General features: G+C 42.1%; 1 long non-coding RNA gene across 2 annotated transcripts in view; it reads left to right on the forward strand.

Annotated features, from left to right (window-relative positions):
• The window catches only part of LOC129034990 (uncharacterized), a 201,389-nt gene extending 183,358 nt beyond the window's left edge, over positions 1 to 18,031 (forward strand). The window contains exons 4-7 of one of the 2 annotated variants that reach the window (XR_010126136.1): positions 939 to 1,111; positions 4,389 to 4,555; positions 4,691 to 4,853; positions 15,216 to 18,031. This is a non-coding gene — a long non-coding RNA (uncharacterized LOC129034990). The remainder of the gene's footprint in view (positions 1 to 938; positions 1,112 to 4,388; positions 4,556 to 4,690; positions 4,854 to 15,215) is intronic. The other variant, XR_010126135.1, reaches the window with a different exon arrangement.
• The last annotated feature ends 1,455 nt before the right edge of the window (positions 18,032 to 19,486 follow it).

Here is a 19,486-nt window from a genome sequence, read left to right on the forward strand (position 1 = left end):
ATCTATCCATCCATCCATTCTATTGGTTCTGTTTCTCTGGAGAACTTTGACTAATATACTCTCTAAAGCCCAGTATCTTCATCTGTTAAGTGTGAGTAATAATAACACCTTATCTCATAAGGTGGTGGCAGAGGAGTAAAATAGAAATAGTAGCACTCAATGAATGTTAGATTTTTATCATTAATATTATTGTGACATACAGAGATCAAAAAGTAGAAACCTTACCCATGGCTATCAGTCTCCATTCATCTGAACCAAGGGTAAAGAGTAAGATCAGTGGCCGGGTGTGATTGCTCACGCCTGTAATCCCAGCACTTTGGGAGGCCGAGGTGGGCAGAATATGAGGTCAAGAGATCGAGACCATCCTGGCCAGCATGGTGAAACCCCATCTCTACTAAAAATACAAAAAAAAAAAAAAAAAATAGCTGGGCATGGTAGTGTGTGCCTGTAGTTCCAGCTACTCCAGAGGCTGAGGCAGTAGAATTGCTTGAACCTGGGAGGCGGAGGTTGCAGTGAGCCGGGATCGTGCCACTGCACTCTAGCCTGGCGACAGGGTGAGACTCTGTCTCAAAAAAAAAAGTAAGACTGGCACACCACTGGCGAATTGGCCATGCAGGAGCTGGGTCTTTACTTCCCTGTGCCCATTGCTGCTGGATAAGGAATGTAATATTTCCTGTGCAGAATTCAGAAGGAGCACTTTCCCATCTAGGAAGAGGTGACTTGTGAACAACCTTTGGCCTCATGTTGTCATCACCTCCCCAATTCCCACTTCCCTTTGTAAAGCATAAAACATTTTAATACCTACAAGACACTATATTTTGCGTTGTTACTCTGGAGTTGGGCAGGTTGCACTGCCAGTACAATCATATTCATTAAAGATAAGTCAGCAGGACATTTGGCCTGGAATGAATGATGAAACAAAGTCAAACCATATTCAGTGTTTTCTCAGAGATGTTCAAGAAAAACAACAACTTCTGTGGAAGAAGAAGATAGGAGCCCAGGTCCTGTGTTTCACCAAGACAGCTGTGCAAAGCAGACGCTGCCAAAAAGGTGCAAAGTGGTTTGTCAGCTCTTCTGCATGTTCTAACAAATTAGACATGCATCCCAAAAGGTATACTACAATATTAAAGCTTATTTATACACACTGTAAAGTTTCCCCTGAGTGTCCTGGCAGGCACATGCATGGCTGGGCAGTATCCGTGGACTGATTCCTTTGTGAATTACATGGAGCTGACAGGGCTGAAACCCACAGCTAACTCGGAGGAGGATGGAAGCTTGTGCTGGGCAAGGGGCTGAGGCCCCTCTGTGTGAGTCATATTAATCTCCTCTGAGCAGAGTGGTACAAAATTACTAAAGCTGCTTCTTGAAGACACTTCTAATGCAGTACCTAATGAAAATGTCAGGTGCGATGAGTTACTAGTTGCTGCACTGCTGTTCTGAAGTCCCAGGTATTTCTCTACCTGTTATCCATGAACGTGAGTTTTGTGGGGAAGGCAGTCACAGGCTGAGGAAAGCATCAGCAGTTGTGTGTGCTGTCAGGCCTGTAAAGTGAGTGAGGACAATGAAGCTGGTTGAAGTGCCCCAGGAAATGGCCAGACTTCCATAGTGGAGGTGAGGTGAAGAAGTGAGTCCTGGCAAAGGTGTGTGGGGAGAAGAAGCTGCCTGGTGTATGATGCTGAGTAATGATACAACCCAAATCATCTGACTCTGCAGATTTGAAAGTTGCTGTTATTATTAAGAATTCAGATGGGAAAAGAAATATGGTTTGGGTTATTTCCAGGCTCAGTTTGGCATTTATTGACATAACTGTTTATTTTTGATCCATGTAGAAGTTTGTATCTTTCTGACTTGCATGATACTTCAGGCTTTCCTTGGAGTCTCTGCAGCTTCTCTTCCTCCCTTGCTCACATCCAGCCATTGTCAAATGGCTTTGTGCAAGTTACTCTTTCTCAGCCTCCATTTTTTTGGATCCTGCCTTTATTCGATCTCGTTTCTCTTTGCCGCCCTCCTTGCCTGTACTCTGTCCAGTCCAGGCCCTCTGGACCTCTTGCCTGGACCTCCAGGCTCTCCCTCCTCCCATCTCTTCCCTTTCAACCTTCCTACCCAGAGCACAGCAGTAGTAACAGCTAACACCGTTTAATAGGCATCCTTTCTATGCCAGGCCCTGGGGTTGCTATGTCACATATATTATTTGTAATGTTTGCAATAACCCTGGAAATGGTATTATTACCTCCATTGTACAGTTTGGAAGGCACCAAAAAAGGCACGTAATATGCCCACATTCATGCAAGCTAATGAGGGGCAAAACTGGAATGAGAACCCAGAGCTGCTGGGTCCCTCAGTTTATGCTATTCCCTAACCATACTGCTTTCTCCGCTCAGAATCCTTTAGTGGCTCCCATTGCCTAATAGATCAAGTCTGGGCTCCTTATCTTGGCTTCTGGGTCCTCTAAAATGTAGTCTGCTAGGTTTCCAGGCTTTCCTCTCCACCCCTCACACATCCCTACTCTTTAGCCAAAAAAACAGACAAAAACCCCAAAAACAAAAAAATCCATTTTTATTTATACCCGTGCTTTCTTTCCTAAGTGCTTTTATATGTGCTATTTCTCCTGCCAGGAGCAGAGACTGTCATGCTTTCCTCTGTATAAGTAAATGTTGCCCAAGAAAACATCGAACAGAGTTGGGCTAGAGATCCATTTATTTTCTGGTTCACAAAGGGCATATTGGATCTTTATTAAATAGTCTAAAATGTCCTTTCAATAATGTTTTTCTTTAATATCTTTTTAAAAGACATTTAAAGTGAATCAGAAAGCAATTAAATGATTAATTGCTGCGGCTGGATTCTGCTGCCCTCAGCCTCTGTGGATACTATCTGACAGATTAACCTCCATTTCTGAGCTCTGTCTGATTGAGGGAAGCAATGACGGAAAATGCTTGGCCTGTCACATGACTGATCCTTGCTGTCATGAGCCATCGTTTTCTAACTGCAAGCTTTCATTTTCAAAGCCCTGGCATGATTTCAGGAGCTGTAAACCCTCATGTGAGTAAGTGAGCAGTAAGAACTGGCAGTTTTTCAATCTTAAGTCTCTCCAGCTTTAAACTCACATTTAGCTGTGATTCTTTTTTTCTCCTTAAGTTGGACATTTTTTTAGTGAATACTTTTTTGATAAATAAAGTGGGGTGAAGGTGAATTTGACTGAGACAGATATGGGTTGGTCCATTTAGGGCTGACCCTGGAAAAAAAAAGTCATATCAGTCTTGACATTAATTCCATAGTCAGAGTAGGTGAGAGAGGAGTAGATTAGTATATAGGGTTCCCAGCCTTCCCAGTACAACCATGGACTCAGAGTTGGGGACACTAAAAATGTACATGAAGTTTATTATTTCACTGGTAGAGATGGCCCACAATGCTAATTTGGACAGGCATTACTCTAAACGTGGTGGGGAAGGTCAGGAGTCATCTACTCCAAGGCACAACCTCTAGGACAGCTTGTGGGGTATCAGGGAAGAATATATCATTGAAAAGATTTCTAGTTGCCATACACAAATAATTGGGCTTCAGTTTAATGCAGAATTAACTGTTCTCAGTGTATTATTAGTTGGACAATTGGATTATTACATTATTTACATTAGTGTTTATAGGTAATCTGAAAATAAAAATGAGAATATAATATGAACTACCTCAAAGATTTGTCTCTGCTTGATAGTTTTATTTCAAATTTATATATCAAATGTTTCATTACCCTTTTTTCATTTTATTTTTTAGCTTTCAAAACAAATTAGCAAGAGGAGGAAAGAGGAGAGGGAGAAACTGTGCACACAACCAGAATGTTATAGTAGGCAATATCATGAAAGCAATGTTGGAGCTTTATACTCAGATTTTGATTGTGCATCTATCTCTTTGTTCTCTTATCCTTTATCTTCATTTTTACCAAGTAATTATTGACCATCAAATGCCATTGTGGTACCATCTTAAGAAATGGATGTAAAGAATTCTACAGGGAAGAAAACACATTGTCAGTGTATGAAATTTATTTAGAAGACAGTTACAGACACATATAAAAATGATAGCAGCTTATGTTTACGAAGCACTCAGTATATGCCAAGCACTTTCTGTTAGCTAATAATAATATTTGCTCATTTAATATTAGCTCACATAATAATATTAATATTGTTAGCTCATGTAATCCTCTCAACAACTGTCTAGGGTAGGTACTATTATCCCTATTTTATGGATAAGGAAATTAAGTCAAAAAGAGATGAAATAATTTGTTTACAGTCACATAGCTAGGAAGTGGTAGAGTCACAAGTTGAACCCAGGCAGTCTGAATCCAGAATAATAATAAAAAAAGGTATAACCAGGGTGGAAACTTATTTTGCTCTTTTCAGGTTTCCTAGACTTTCCATCACCACCAGTGAATTCTGAGTGACAATAGTGTGGAATTTGGAAGAATGGAAGAGAAACTGAAGTAGAGAGATGGTGAAAGAGAAGAAAAAATTAAGAAAGATGCTTGCAAAAATACTGCTGTGGGTCCTGAGATGAGGATTCTGGGAGGGTAGGTGTGGCAGTATCTCCCATTCTGTGCTTACCTGGGCCTCAGCTGGTACCAGCAGACAGGGATGGGCAGCCAGTTAAGGAGTGTGGCTGGCGACTGGTGTGTCATGCATTGCACTGGTTTTCTGTTCCTCAGGCTGAAACGGATTCCCCTGACAGCTCCCTTCGAGTTCCTGTTCATCTGAAGTACACCACCCTTCTAGATATGCTGTCACTTTCCTTCTGCAGAGCCACAGTGGTGTCCTGTCTTCTCAGACCTCTTCTCACCTCAAATCACTTAGGACACGGCCACCAGACAGGTTTGGGATTTCAGAACTTTTCAGATGTTAGAAAGGTAAATCATATATATTGCATATGTAGTATTTCCAGTAGAGTCTGGGTCAGCACCTCATAAGCAAATATATTAATATTTTGACCACAACATATATGCATCGTCATCCTCAGGTCAGTAGTGACTATGTAGAACCTCATGTCAAAAAGGTCAGATTTTTGCCACCTATGAAGTTTTTATGTCAAATATGTGAAAAACTTTTGGTTGCAGGGCTTTTGGGATTTTGGAACTGAGGATAAGGTATCGTGGACCATATCATTACCAGTTCCTTCCTCTTTCATCAAGGGCATAAGCATGAAGATGCTGACAAAGCTGTTCCTACACTTCCTGTGCTGGCTGGGAAGGGATCTGATTTGGGCTGAGCCTTAAGAATCATAGTTCCAAGCTTTCTTCTCATTCCAGATTTTAGTCGGGAAAGTAGGCATTCTGGAAGTAGAGTCCGTATCTATACTTCATACATTCCCCGTAGGCTTGATGAGCAAAAAGTAATAAAGGAAACACAAACTCAGAAAAGAAAAGATTTTTCTAGGAAAGATCTATTTACACTACTTAGGCCTCTACCCTTCTTCCCGTGGGAGTTTCTTAGCTTAGCTTGGAAGATCACAGATTAAAGTACAATATAGCAAGTATTATTAAAAACAACCTGTAAAACTGCATTATCCCAAAGATTTAGCAGCTAATTTTCTGTTGCCTTTAGTTCTCACATCACTTTTTTTTCAGGGTATAACCTTCTTTAAATTTTATGCCCTGCTCTCAAATTCCTTCTGGGTTTAATGACTAATCTCTTTATTTGTGTTTACTCTGGTGAAGCCTGTAGAAAGAAAATCATAAATTAATGGCATGTATTTGCAGCTATAAACGGGACAGATTCAGAAATATACAAACATGCCTAGTAACCTATTTCCTGGAATTGCAATGCTCAACTCCCAATTAACCTTAGATTTACAAGTCTAATCAAATGGCCCAGTCCATTTCCATTGAAAAGCTGTGCACTGTGTGTAATCTTTCAGTTGACCTAAATCTGTAGTAGACTTTGGGAAATAAACTCCTTTGTGGAGCCAGTCGTTCTATTGGATGAAGTCAATGTCCCTTTTTAGGAACTTGAGCTACCACTTTATGTACTCTTAAGACAGTTTGCAAAGGACCAGTCTGCCATACCCCATGTAGGAGGAGGACTGTGTTGGCTCCCACCACAGGGTATGTTCTGTGGTAATGGAAGGCTGTGCTGAGTCACTTACACTGTGTCCCTGGGTCTTCCTTAAGGACAGTGTATGGTTTTAGAAGATGATAGTAGCAAACATTTATCTACCACCGCTCTAGATCAGCTAGGCATTCTTTTTTTTTTTTTTTTTTTTTTTTGACACAGAGTCTCACTGTGCCGGCCAGGCTGGAGTGCAGTGGCACGATGAACCCAGCTCACTGCAGCCTCTGTCTCCCGGGCTCAAGCAATTCTCCTGCCTTGGCTTCCTGAGTAGCTGGGATTACAGGTATGTGCCACCATGCCTGGCCAATTTTTGTATTTTAATAGAGATGAGGTTTCACCATGTTGGCCAGGCTGGTCTGAAACACCTTACCTCAGGTAATCTGCCCACCTCGGCCTCCCAAAGTGCTGGGATTACAGGCGTGAGCCACTGTGCCTGGCCAGGTATTCTTCTAAGCCCTTTCTGCTGTGAATTCATTTAATCATCTTAACAAACAAAGGGGCAGGAACCATTATAATCACTGTTCAAGAGATGAGAAAACTCAGGCACAGAGAGGTTAAGTAAATTGTCCAATCAGCCTCAGCTAGTGACTGGGGGAGTGGGACTTTGAACCTGACAGTCTTTCCTAGGATCTATCCACATAACCATGAAGTCACATTGCTTTCTGGGATATTGCATAGCCTATGGCAAAACCTGAATGGTGTGGAGCTTGCCACACAGGCTTCATTAGAATGTACCCTTTCCTGGTTGCAGTGAGCGGAGATCGTGCCACTGCACTCCAGCCTGGGCAACAAGAGAGAAACTCCATCTCAAAAAAAAAAAAAAAAAAAAAGTACCCTCCCCCAGTGCTTTTCTTTTTTTTTTTTTTTTTCTTTTTTATTATTATTATTATTATTATTATTATTATTATACTTTAGGCTCTATGGTACATGTGCGCAACGTGCAGGTAAGTTACATATGTATACATGTGCCATGCTGGTGCGCTGCACCCACCAACTCGTCATCTAGCATTAGGTATATCTCCCAATGCTATCCCTCCCCCCTCCCCCCACCCCACAACAGTCCCCGAAGTGTGATGTTCCCCTTCCTGTGTCCATGTGTTCTCATTGTTCAATTCTCACCTATGAGTGAGAATATGCGGTGTTTGGTTTTTTGTTCTTGCGATAGTTTACTGAGAATGATGATTTCCAATTTCATCCATGTCCCTACAAAGGACGTGAACTCATCATTTTTTATGGCTGCATAGTATTCCATGGTGTATATGTGCCACATTTTCTTAATCCAGTCTATCATTGTTGGACATTTGGGTTGGTTCCAAGTCTTTGCTATTGTGAATAATGCCGCAATAAACATACGTGTGCATGTGTCTTTATAGCAGCATGATTTATAGTCCTTTGGGTATATACCCAATAATGGGATGGCTGGGTCAAATGGAATTTCTAGTTCTAGATCCCTGAGGAATCGCCACACTGACTTCCACAAGGGTTGAACTAGTTGACAGTCCCACCAACAGTGTAAAAGTGTTCCTATTTCTCCACATCCTCTCCAGCACCTGTTGTTTCCTGACTTTTTAATGATTGCCATTCTAACTGGTGTGAGATGGTATCTCATTGTGGTTTTGATTTGCATTTCTCTGATGGCCAGTGATGGTGAGCATTTTTTCATGTGTTTTTTGGCTGCATAAATGTCTTCTTTTGAGAAGTGTCTGTTCATGTCCTTTGCCCACTTTTTGATGGGGTTGTTTGTTTTTTTCTTGTAAATTTGTTGGAGTTCATTGTAGATTCTGGATATTAGCCCTTTGTCAGATGAGTAGGTTGCGAAAATTTTCTCCCATTTTGTAGGTTGCCTGTTCACTCTGATGGTAGTTTCCTTTGCTGTGCAGAAGCTCTTTAGTTTAATTAGATCCCATTTGTCAATTTTGGCTTTTGTTGCCATTGCTTTTGGAGTTTTAGACATGAAGTCCTTGCCCATGCCTATGTCCTGAATGGTATTGCCTAGGTTTTCTTCTAGGGTTTTTATGGTTTTAGGTCTAACATTTAAGTCTTTAATCCATCTTGAATTAATTTTTGTATAAGGTGTAAGGAAGGGATCCAGTTTCAGCTTTCTACATATGGCTAGCCAGTTTTCCCAGCACCATTTATTAAATAGGGAATCCTTTCCCCATTTCTTGTTTTTGTCAGGTTTGTCAAAGATCAGATAGTTGTAGATATGTGGCGTTATTTCTGAGGGCTCTGTTCTGTTCCATTGATCTATATCTCTGTTTTGGTACCAGTACCATGCTGTTTTGGTTACTGTAGCCTTGTAGTATAGTTTGAAGTCAGGTAGCGTGATGCCTCCAGCTTTGTTCTTTTGGCTTAGGATTGACTTGGCGATGCGGGCTCTTTTTTGGTTCCATATGAACTTTAAAGTAGTTTTTTCCAATTCTGTGAAGAAAGTCATTGGTAACTTGATGGGGATGGCATTGAATCTGTAAATTACCTTGGGAAGGATGGCCATTTTCATGATATTGATTCTTCCTACCCATGAGCATGGAATGTTCTTCCATTTGTTTGTATCCTCTTTTATTTCCTTGAGCAGTGGTTTGTAGTTCTCCTTGAAGAGGTCCTTCACATCCCTTGTAAGTTGGATTCCTAGGTATTTTATTCTCTTTGAAGCAATTGTGAATGGGAGTTCACTCATGATTTGGCTCTCTGTTTGTCTGTTATTGATGTATAAGAATGCTTGTGATTTTTGTACATTGATTTTGTATCCTGAGACTTTGCTGAAGTTGCTTATCAGCTCAAGGAGATTTTGGGCTGAGACAATGGGGTTTTCTAGATATACTATCATGTCATCTGCAAACAGGGACAATTTGACTTCCTCTTTTCCTATTTGAATACCCTTGATTTCCTTCTCTTGCCTAATTGCCCTGGCCAGAACTTCCAACACTATGTTGAATAGAAGTGGTGAGAGAGGGCATCCCTGTCTTGTGCCAGTTTTCAAAGGGAATGCTTCCAGTTTTTGCCCATTCAGTATGATATTGGCTGTGGGTTTGTCATAAATAGCTCTTATTATTTTGAGATACGTCCCATCAATACCTAATTTATTGAGAGTTTTTAGCATGAAGGGTTGTTGAATTTTGTCAAAGGCCTTTTCTGCATCTATTGAGATAATCATGTGGTTTTTGACTTTGGTTCTGTTTATATGCTGGATTACATTTATTGATTTGCGTATATTGAACCAGCCTTGCATCCCAGGGATGAAGCCCACTTGATCATGGTGGATAAGCTTTTTGATGTGCTGCTGGATTCTGTTTGCCAGTATTTTATTGAGGATTTTTGCATCAATGTTCATCAAGGATATTGGTCTAAAATTCTCTTTTTTTGTTGTGTCTCTGCCAGGCTTTGGTATCAGGATGATGCTGGCCTCATAAAATGAGTTAGGGAGGATTCCCTCTTTTTCTATTGATTGGAATAGTTTCAGAAGGAATGGTACCAGCTCCTCCTTGTACCTCTGGTAGAATTCGGCTGTGAACCCATCTGGTCCTGGACTTTTTTTGGTTGGTAAGCTATTGATTATTGCCACAATTTCAGCTCCTGTTATTGGTCTATTCAGAGATTCAACTTCTTCCTGGTTTAGTCTTGGGAGGGTGTATGTGTTGAGGAATTTATCCATTTCTTCTAGATTTTCTAGTTTATTTGCGTAGAGGTGCTTGTAATATTCTCTGATGGTAGTTTGTATTTCTGTGGGATCAGTGGTGATATCCCCTTTATCATTTTTTATTGCATCTATTTGATTCTTCTCTCTTTTTTTCTTTATTAATCTTGCTAGTGGTCTATCAATTTTGTTGATCCTCTCAAAAAACCAGCTCCTGGATTCATTTATTTTTTGAAGGGTTTTTTGTGTCTCTATTTCCTTCAGTTCTGCTGTGATTTTAGTTATTTCTTGCCTTCTGCTAGCTTTTGAATGTGTTTGCTCTTGCTTTTCTAGTTCTTTTAATTGTGATGTTAGGGTGTCACTTTTGGATCTTTCCTGCTTTCTCTTGTGGGCATTTAGTGCTATAAATTTCCCTCTACACACTGCTTTGAATGCATCCCAGAGATTCTGGTATGTTGTGTCTTGGTTCTCGTTGGTTTCAAAGAACATCTTTATTTCTGCCTTCATTTCGTTATGTACCCAGTAGTCATTCAGGAGCAGGTTGTTCAGTTTCCACGTAGTTGAGCGGTTTTGAGTGAGATTCTTAATCCTGAGTTCTAGCTTGATTGCACTGTGATCTGAGAGATAGTTTGTTATAATTTCTGTTCTTTTACATTTATTGAGGAGAGCTTTACTTCCAAGTATATGGTCAATTTTGGAATAGGTGTGGTGTGGTGCTGAAAAAAATGTATATTCTGTTGATTTGGGGTGGAGAGTTCTGTAGATGTCTATTAGGTCTGCTTGGTGCAGAGCTGAGTTCAATTCCTGGGTATCCTTGTTGATTTTCTGTCTCGTTGATCTGTCTAATGTTGACAGTGGGGTGTTAAAGTCTCCCATTATTAATGTTTGGGAGTCTAAGTCTCTTTGTAGGTCACTCAGGACTTGCTTTATGAATCTGGGTGCTCCTGTATTGGGTGCATATATATTTAGGATAGTTAGCTCTTCTTGTTGAATTAATCCCTTTACCATTATGTAATGGCCTTCTTTGTCTCTTTTGATCTTTGTTGGTTTAAAGTCTGTTTTATCAGAGACTAGGATTGCAACCCCTGCCTTTTTTTGTTTTCCATTTGCTTGGTAGATCTTCCTCCATCCTTTTATTTTGAGCCTATGTGTGTCTCTGCATGTGAGATGGGTTTCCTGAATACAGCACACTGATGGGTCTTGAGTCTTTATCCAATTTGCCAGTCTGTGTCTTTTAATTGGAGCATTTAGTCCATTTACATTTAAAGTTAATATTGTTATGTGTGAATCTGATCCTGTCATTATGACGTTAGCTGGTTATTTTGCTCGTTAGTTGATGCAGTCCCTTCCTAGTCTCAATGGTCTTTACAATTCGGTATGATTTTGCAGTGGCTGGTACCGGTTGTGCCTTTCCATGTTTAGCGCTTCCTTCAGGAGCTCTTTTAGGGCAGGCCTGGTGGTGACAAAATCTCTTAGCATTTGCTTGTCTGTAAAGTATTTTATTTCTCCTTCACTTATGAAGCTTAGTTTGGCAGGATATGAAATTCTGGGTTGAAAATTCTTTTCTTTAAGAATGTTGAATATTGGTCCCCACTCTCTTCTGGCTTGTAGGGTTTCTGCCGAGAGATCCGCTGTTAGTCTGATGGGCTTCCCTTTGATGGTAACCCGACCTTTCTCTCTGGCTGCCCTTAACATTTTTTCCTTCATTTCAACTTTGGTGAATCTGACAATTATGTGTCTTGGAGTTGCTCTTCTCGAGGAGTATCTCTGTGGCGTTCTCTGTATTTCCTGAATCTGAATGTTGGCCTGTCTTGCTAGATTGGGGAAGTTCTCCTGGATAATATCCTGCAGAGTGTTTTCCAACTTGTTTCCATTCTCCCCGTCACTTTCAGGTACACCAATCAGACGTAGATTTGGTCTTTTCACATAGTCCCACATTTCTTGGAGGCTTTGCTCATTTCTTTTTATTCTTTTTTCTTTAAACTTCCCTTCTCGCTTCATTTCATTCATTTCATCTTCCAGGGCTGATACCCTTTCTTCCATTTGATCGCATCGGCTCCTGAGGCTTCTGCATTCTTCACGTAGTTCTCGAGCCTTGGTTTTCAGCTCCATCAGCTCCTTTAAGCACTTCTCTGTATTGGTTATTCTAGTTATACATTCTTCTAAATTTTTTTCAAAGTTTTCAACTTCTTTGCCTTTGGTTTGAATATCCTCCCGTAGCTCGGAGTAATTTGATCGTCTGAAGCCTTCTTCTCTCAGCTCGTCAAAGTCATTCTCCGTCCAGCTTTGTTCCGTTGCTGGTGAGGAACTGCGTTCCTTTGGAGGAGGAGAGGCACTCTGCATTTTAGAGTTTCCAGTTTTTCTGCTCTGTTTTTTCCCCATCTTTGTGGTTTTATCTACTTTTGGTCTTTGATGATGGTGATGTACAGATGGGTTTTTGGTGTGGATGTCCTTTCTGCTAGTTTTCCTTCTAACAGACAGGACCCTCAGCTGCAGGTCTGTTGGAGTACCTGGCCGGCCGTGTGAGGTGTCAGTCTGCCCCTGCTGGGGGGTGCCTCCCAGTTAGGCTGCTCGGGGGTCAGGGGTCAGGGACCCACTTGAGGAGGCAGTCAGCCCGTTCTCAGATCTCCAGCTGCGTGCTGGGAGAACCACTGCTCTCCTCAAAGCTGTCAGACAGGGACATTTAAGTCTGCAGAGGTTACTGCTGTCTTTTTGTTTGTCTGTGCCCTGCCCCCAGAGGTGGAGCCTACAGAGGCAGGCAGGCCTCCTTGAGCTGTGGTGGGCTCCACCCAGTTCAAGCTTCCAGGCTGCTTTGTTTACCTAAGCGAGCCTGGGCAATGGCGGGCGCCCCTCCCCCAGCCTCGCTGCCGACTTGCTGTTTGGTCTCTGACTGCTGTGCTAGCAATCAGCGAGACTCCGTGGGCGTAGGACCCTCTGAGCCAGGTGCGGGCTATACTCTCCTGGGGCACCGTTTCCTAAGCCCGTCGGAAAAACATAGTATTCGGGTGGGAGTGGCCCGACTTTCCAGGTGCCGTCTGTCACCCCTGGAAAGGGAACTCCCTGACCCCTTGCGCTTCCCGAGTGAGGCAATGCCTCGCCCCTGCTTCGGCTGGCGCACGGTGCACTCACCCACTGACCTGCGCCCACTGTCTGGCACTCCCTAGTGAGATGAACACGGTACCTCAGATGGAAATGCAGAAATCACCCGTCTTCTGCGTCGCTCGCGCTGGGAGCTGTAGACCGGAGCTGTTCCTATTCGGCCATCTTGGCTCCTCCGCTCCCCCCAGTGCTTTTCAAACCTTGGGGCTCTGCAGAATCCCTAAGGGTCATGGGAACAAGAGGCAAAGGAGGCTCTGGACTTCTACGCCCACATCAGCCAGAACCAGTCAGCGTTTTAAATGTTACTTGCTAGCACTAAGAGTTTATCTGAGTAGGGGGCTTTGCAGCTCACAAGAAGCTTAAGAACTATAGCTCTAAACAATCAAGCCAGTTAACTCATACAGGGGTCGTACCAGTTGCAAAGAGAAATGAGATGTAGAAACCCTGACCCCAGTGCTGTGTGTTGCTGTCATACTCTTTCTTACTATAGTCAGTGTCATAGTTGTGAAGTCAGTGTGCATTTTGGCGATGACATTTCAGGGTAAACTAGAGGCTGCTGCCTAGGTACCCCACGGTGGTGACCAGATCAGGTGCTTTCACAGTAGAAGATGAAAAAGCCCAGCCAATGCTAGAGGTCTGGTCTAGGGAGGGGTAGGAGAGATGAGGCAAAAATGCTCAACATGGTAGGAAAGGCATGAGATTAAAAAAAGTGGTGAGCAGAGCCAAGGGCAGGTGCTGAAATGAGGGTCCATACTCTGTGAATTAGATTGTTGAAAGTAGGGCTGCGAGCAGCAGAAGAGAAACAGATTGAAGGTGGCAAGATGAGAAAGACAGGATGGAAACTTCCCAAGGAAACTGCAGACCACAGAGGACCCCAGGAAAGAGACTCTTGGGTGAAGAGAAATTAAAAGCTAGGCGGTAAGTTTTTGGTTAAAGTTTATGAGATGGTATATCAGAGTAAAACAAAGGATTACCACAAAGCATTTTACCAAGTACCTCACCAAGTTTTGAATCACCTTGATTAGGTGGATTCAAAACTGGCTAAGTGAACTTTATCCAAAGGTGCTGCCTACTGGGCAGCAGACCACCTTGGAGGGCAGGTATGGCTCTGCACTCTTCAGCCTTATTTTGTAAAGCAGATGCTCTAGGGCTGGCACAGTGGCTCATGCCTGTAATCCCAGTGCTTCGGAAAGCCAAGGTGGGAGGATTGCTTGAGCCCACGAATTTAAGGTCAGCCTGGACAACATGGGGAGACCCCCATCTCTACAAAAAATTTAAAAAATTAGTCAGACCTAGGGGCGTACACGTGTAGTCCCAGCTACTCGGGAGGCTGAAGTGGGAGGATCTCTGAGTCCAGGAGTTTGAGGCTGCAATGAGCTGTGATTGTGCCACTGCACTCCAGCCTGGGTGATAGAGTGAGACCCTGTCTCTCTCAAAATAAATAAATAAATGCAAATGCTCTGACAAGGCTCTGACACTATATGTTACTAAAGAATGATGTTCTCTCATTTGTCCTGTGTGTGCATTTCCTCATTGTTTATAGTTGTTAATACGAGATTTCTGGATGAGCCTAGAGGGCCCATGAATCCTCTGAGATTATTATACTAGGGGTATCTACTTACTTTTCTGTCTCTCTTGCTAGAATAGGAGCAACTTGAGGAGGTGAAACAAGTCAGAACTGACAAAAGAAAAGCAGTGCACATATTGATCCATGGTTAAGCTATAATTGATTCATGCAATACTTATTGAGTATCTCAAACATGCTTGCAGTTGAGAACTAGGCACACAGGAAGAGGGATATGAAGAAATTAACAAACAGCAAAATAAGAATTATTGTTGTAATGTGCTTTGATAGAGGAAGCACACATGGAAGGCACCTGCAGTAGCCTGAAGAATGAGAGTTTTCTTTCTGAAGAGGAAACATCAGCTGCTTTTGGAAAGGCACATGAGAGTTGGGCATCCTATAGGAGGCAAGGAGAAGGGGTTCCAGGACAGAGATGAGAAATAGCATGGTGTATGTGCTAAAATGCAAGTTGTTTGGGATGTGGATGGTGAAGGGCATCTGTGAGGGCCAAGGTAGACAGGTCCAGGTGGAACAGGCTTTTATACCACAGTAAGAATTTAGATTTTTATCCCCAATTTAGATTTTAATGGCCCCAAAGCCACTGGGGCCATTAAAAGATTGAAAGTAGGGAGTGGCATGATGGAATTTCTATTTTGGAACAATTATGCTGGCAACAGTGTGAAAGATGCAATAGGAAGGGGCAAGATCATGGACCAGGGAACGTTGTAGAAGGCCACTACAGTAACTGGGGTGAAAGACTGTGTTGCCGAGTGGGTGCTGTCACTCTGTGTAGCTGCTGCTGCTATGATCAGTGCTTCTGTTACCACAGGGATGGTCAGCGGGGAGCAGGATCATCTTAGACCATGAGGGAGGATGAGGTGCTGAGAGCTGGAAGAATGAAGAGAGAAGTGGCCTGATGAGGAGGTGGAGGTGTGAGAAGTGACAAAGAGTCTGTGAGGAGAATGAGGAAGGGCAACCCGAGAAATCAAGAAAAATCAGGAGACAAATCTCCTAGAAGCCAAGAAGATGGTGGTAAACTAATAAGTGATGGGAGCAGTGAAGGAAAAAAAGAACTCGGAGGGCCGGGCACGGTGGCTCACACCTGTAATCCCAGCACTTTGGGAGTCCGAGGAGGGCGGATCACGAGGTCAGAAGATCGAGACAATCCGGGCTAACATGGTGAAACCCCGTCTCTACTAAAAATACAAAAAATTAGCTGGGCGTGGTGGCACGCGCCTGTAGTCCCAGCTACTCGGGAGGCTGAGGCAGGAGAATGGCATGAACCTGGGAGGCGGAGTATGCAGTGAACCGAGATCGTGCCACTGCACTCCAGCCTGGGTGACAGAGCAAGATTCCGTTTCAAAAAAAAAAAAAAAAAAGAACTCGGAGTGTGTTTATATTGCTGGCAGAAAGAGTTTGCTTTCAATTGCCTTGTTAGCACACCTGTGATCTGACTAAGTTACATCAGTGGGAGGCACAGGGTGAAAGGATGCTGGCCTCTGAGACCAACTTCAGTTCTTTGAATGTTTGAGAAACACTTCAAGTCTTAGCCAATGGCTTTGGTCAACAATGGGTGCTTCATGTTGAGGATGACGCCCTGAGGGCTTTCACCGCAGAGACAAGCCAACTTGTTCAAATCCATTCTCAAATGGTAAAATACAGGCAAAGGTACAACATGCAGAACTACTGCACCATGATCAAAACATGTACTCTTGTCACATCTAATGACTTCAGGCCTCCCTTGAACTTTTGAGTTAGCAAAGAAGGGCAAATAAAGATGAAACTTGCCTTTCAGTTCTCCCTATCTGTTTTTTAATTGTTTCCTCCTTGGTTCCTCTGCAACAGCCCTGCGGTCTCTGTCTGCATGTTCAGTGGCATGTGGAGTGACCCACACTTGTCTCAGCATCTTCAGGGGAGTTGAGAACAGCTTCCCCCAGCCTTCTGTACTTGTCAGGCATATGGTGGGGGAGACATAGCCCTGGCACTCCAACCTCTTCCCTGATTTAAAGTGTCAAAGCATTTTGGGATTCAGGTCTCGGTGTTAAAAACTCTCCATGAACTCTGATAAGCTTCAGTGGTAGTCACTACCTTAGGATGCTGACGAGGAACAACTGCTATCCTGCCCATGGTGACGACCTTCGAAAAGCCCATGAACAGAACTATTTTGAAGAAGATTAGGGAAAGGCCGGGTGCAGTGGCTCACGCCGGTAATTCCCAGCACTTTGGGAGGCCGAGGCAGGCCGATCATGAGGTCAGGAGATCGAGACCATCCTGGCTAACATGGTGAAACCCCGTCTCTACTAAAAATATAAAAAATTAGCTGGGCGTGGTGGCAGGTGCCTGTAGTCCCAGCTACTCAGGAGGCTGAGGCAGGAGAATGGCGTGAACCTGGGAGGTGGAGCTTGCAGTGAGCCGAGATTGTGCCACTGCACTCCAGCCTGGGTGACAGAGTGAGACTCTGTCTCAAAAAAAAAAAAAAAAAAAAAAAGAAGATTAGGGAAAAACTAATCTCTGCTATTTGCTTATTCTCTGTCAGAGACACAAGAATTTGTATGCATCTTTTCACCCTCTCCCCCATCTTCTTGCAGCTATTTAAAGTATTTTACAAAGGAGACATTCCAAGAAGGAGCTGTGACTAAAAGGTATCCATAAAATTCAGATGTCTTTTGGTACAGCCATTACAGAAAACAGTATGGAGGTTTCTAAAGAAATTAAAAATAGAACTACCATATGATCCAGCAATTCCTCTTCTGGGTATATACCCAAAGGAGATAAAATCACCACCTCGTAAAGATATCTGTACTCTCATGTTCATTGCAGCATTATTCACAGTAGCCAAAATGTGGAAACAACCCAAACACCCAGTGATAGATGAAAGGATAAAGGAATTACAGTGTATATACATATATATACACACACACATATATATACACACACACACCACAGCTGTACCACAATATAAATTTATATATACCATAACAGAAGCATATATATATATACACCATAATATAAACTTTAGTATGTGTGTAAATAAGTAATATTGCATTGTGTGTATGTATATGTGTTTATGTATACAACGGAATATTATTTATTGTTGAAATATTATTCAGTCTTTAAAAAGAGGTCCTGCCATTTGCCACAATATGGTTGAGGCTTGAGGGCATTATGCTAAGTAAAATAAGCCAGACACAGAAAGAAAAATATTGCATGCTCTCTTTTATGTGTGGAATAAAAAAAAGAGAAGCTCAAGCTCAAATACACAGAGATAGAGAATGAAACAGCAATTACCATGGGTGAGGGGTGGGGAGAATGGAGAGATACAGGTCAAAGGATACAAAATAGCAGATACATAGGATGAACAAGTCTAGAGATCATATGGTACATGAAGACTATAGTTAATAAAATTGTATTGGGGATTTTTGTTATAAGTAGATTTTAGCTGCTTTTGTCACACATGCGCAAAGTAACTACGTGAGATGATAGATATGTATTGGTTTCACTATAGTAACAATTTTACTATCTATATGTGTCCCATAATATATCCGAAGCCTCAGCTATACATAATGAAATTTATTAGATGTAAAGTTCAGGGGGTTCTCCTGGCATTGACAAAGACCTAAATAACAAATGTTTTCTCATCACTTCCTGTCATTGCTATAAAGGAAACAGTCCCAGCATCAGAGGAACCTTTCTTAGTGTTCTCTGAAGGGTCATTTGTCAGTTGAGAGTAAGGCACATGCTTGAAGAAGTTTCAAGTAATTCTCGTTTGCACTACTTATCTTTAGTCAATCTGGGGATTAACTGAAGATTAGAGATAGGCCTGCCCTGGCTGAGCTCCCAGCTGATGGATGCCAGCCGTGTACATGAACCACCTTAGAAAGGCCTCCTTAGGCCCAGGAGAGTCACCCCAGCTGATGGTCAATGACACAGGAGCAGAGATGACAGGTTCCTGCTGAGCCTTGCTTAAATTGCAGATTTCTGAATAAAATAAATGGTTGTTATTTTTAGATAAAAATTTTAATTGACAAATAATATTTAGGGAGCACAACTCTAATGTTTTGGTATGTGTATACATTATAGATTAAATCAAGCTAATTAATATATCTATCATCTCATGTACTTTTTTTTTGGTGGTATGGACATTTAAAATCTATTCTCTTAGCAATTTTCAAGAATACAGTACATTATTATTAGCTATAGTGGTCATGCTGCACAATAGGCCTCCAGAACTTATTCCTTCTGTATAACTGATAACTTTGTACCCTTTGACTGGCAGCTCCATTTCCCCTCTCTCCACCCCCTGCCTCTGGTAACCACCATTCTGCTCTTCTATTTCTGTGAGTTTGATTTTTTTAGATTCCACACATACATGACATCATGCAGCATTTGTCTTTCTGTGCCTGGCTTATTTCATCTAGCATAATGTCCTCTGGTTTCATCCATGTTGCTGCAAATGACAGGATTTCCTTCTTTTTAAAGGCTGAATAGTATTCCGTTGTGTCTCTGTACCACATTTTCTTTATCTATTCATCTATTGATGGACATTTAGGTTGATTCCATAACTTGGTTATTGTGAATAGTTCTGTGATGAACATGAGAGTGCAGGTATCTCTTTGACATACTGATTTCAATCCCTTTGGATATATACCCAGAAGTTGGATTGCTGGATCATATGGCAGTTCTACTTTTAGTTTTTTGAGGAATCTCTATACTGTGTATAATTGTTATATTTTTAAGCCATAGAGTTTTGGGGGTGTGTTATGCAGCAATAGACAGTCGGGACGCTTGATTTCCAGGATAGCATGCTCCTGGTTTTCTTCCTGTTTCACTGGTACTCTTTGTTGGCCTCCTTTGATCGTTCTTCTTCATCCCTCTGTCTTTGTTTTTCTCCTGTCATTATGCAAAATTTTAGCTATACACATATTAGACAGCAAAGTATAATGCAACTCCTTGTGCCCATTACCCAGCTTCAGTATTTATCTACTCAGAGCCAACCTTATTTCATCTACGCTCCTACCTACTTCCCTCCACCCACTCCGTATTACTTTTAAACAAATTCCTCAGACACTCTCTTCTCTGTTATATTCCCTTGGTGATCTC

Source organism: Pongo pygmaeus, chromosome 3 (assembly GCF_028885625.2).
Source record: "Pongo pygmaeus isolate AG05252 chromosome 3, NHGRI_mPonPyg2-v2.0_pri, whole genome shotgun sequence".
In the NCBI taxonomy this organism is placed as follows: Eukaryota; Metazoa; Chordata; class Mammalia; order Primates; family Hominidae; genus Pongo; species Pongo pygmaeus.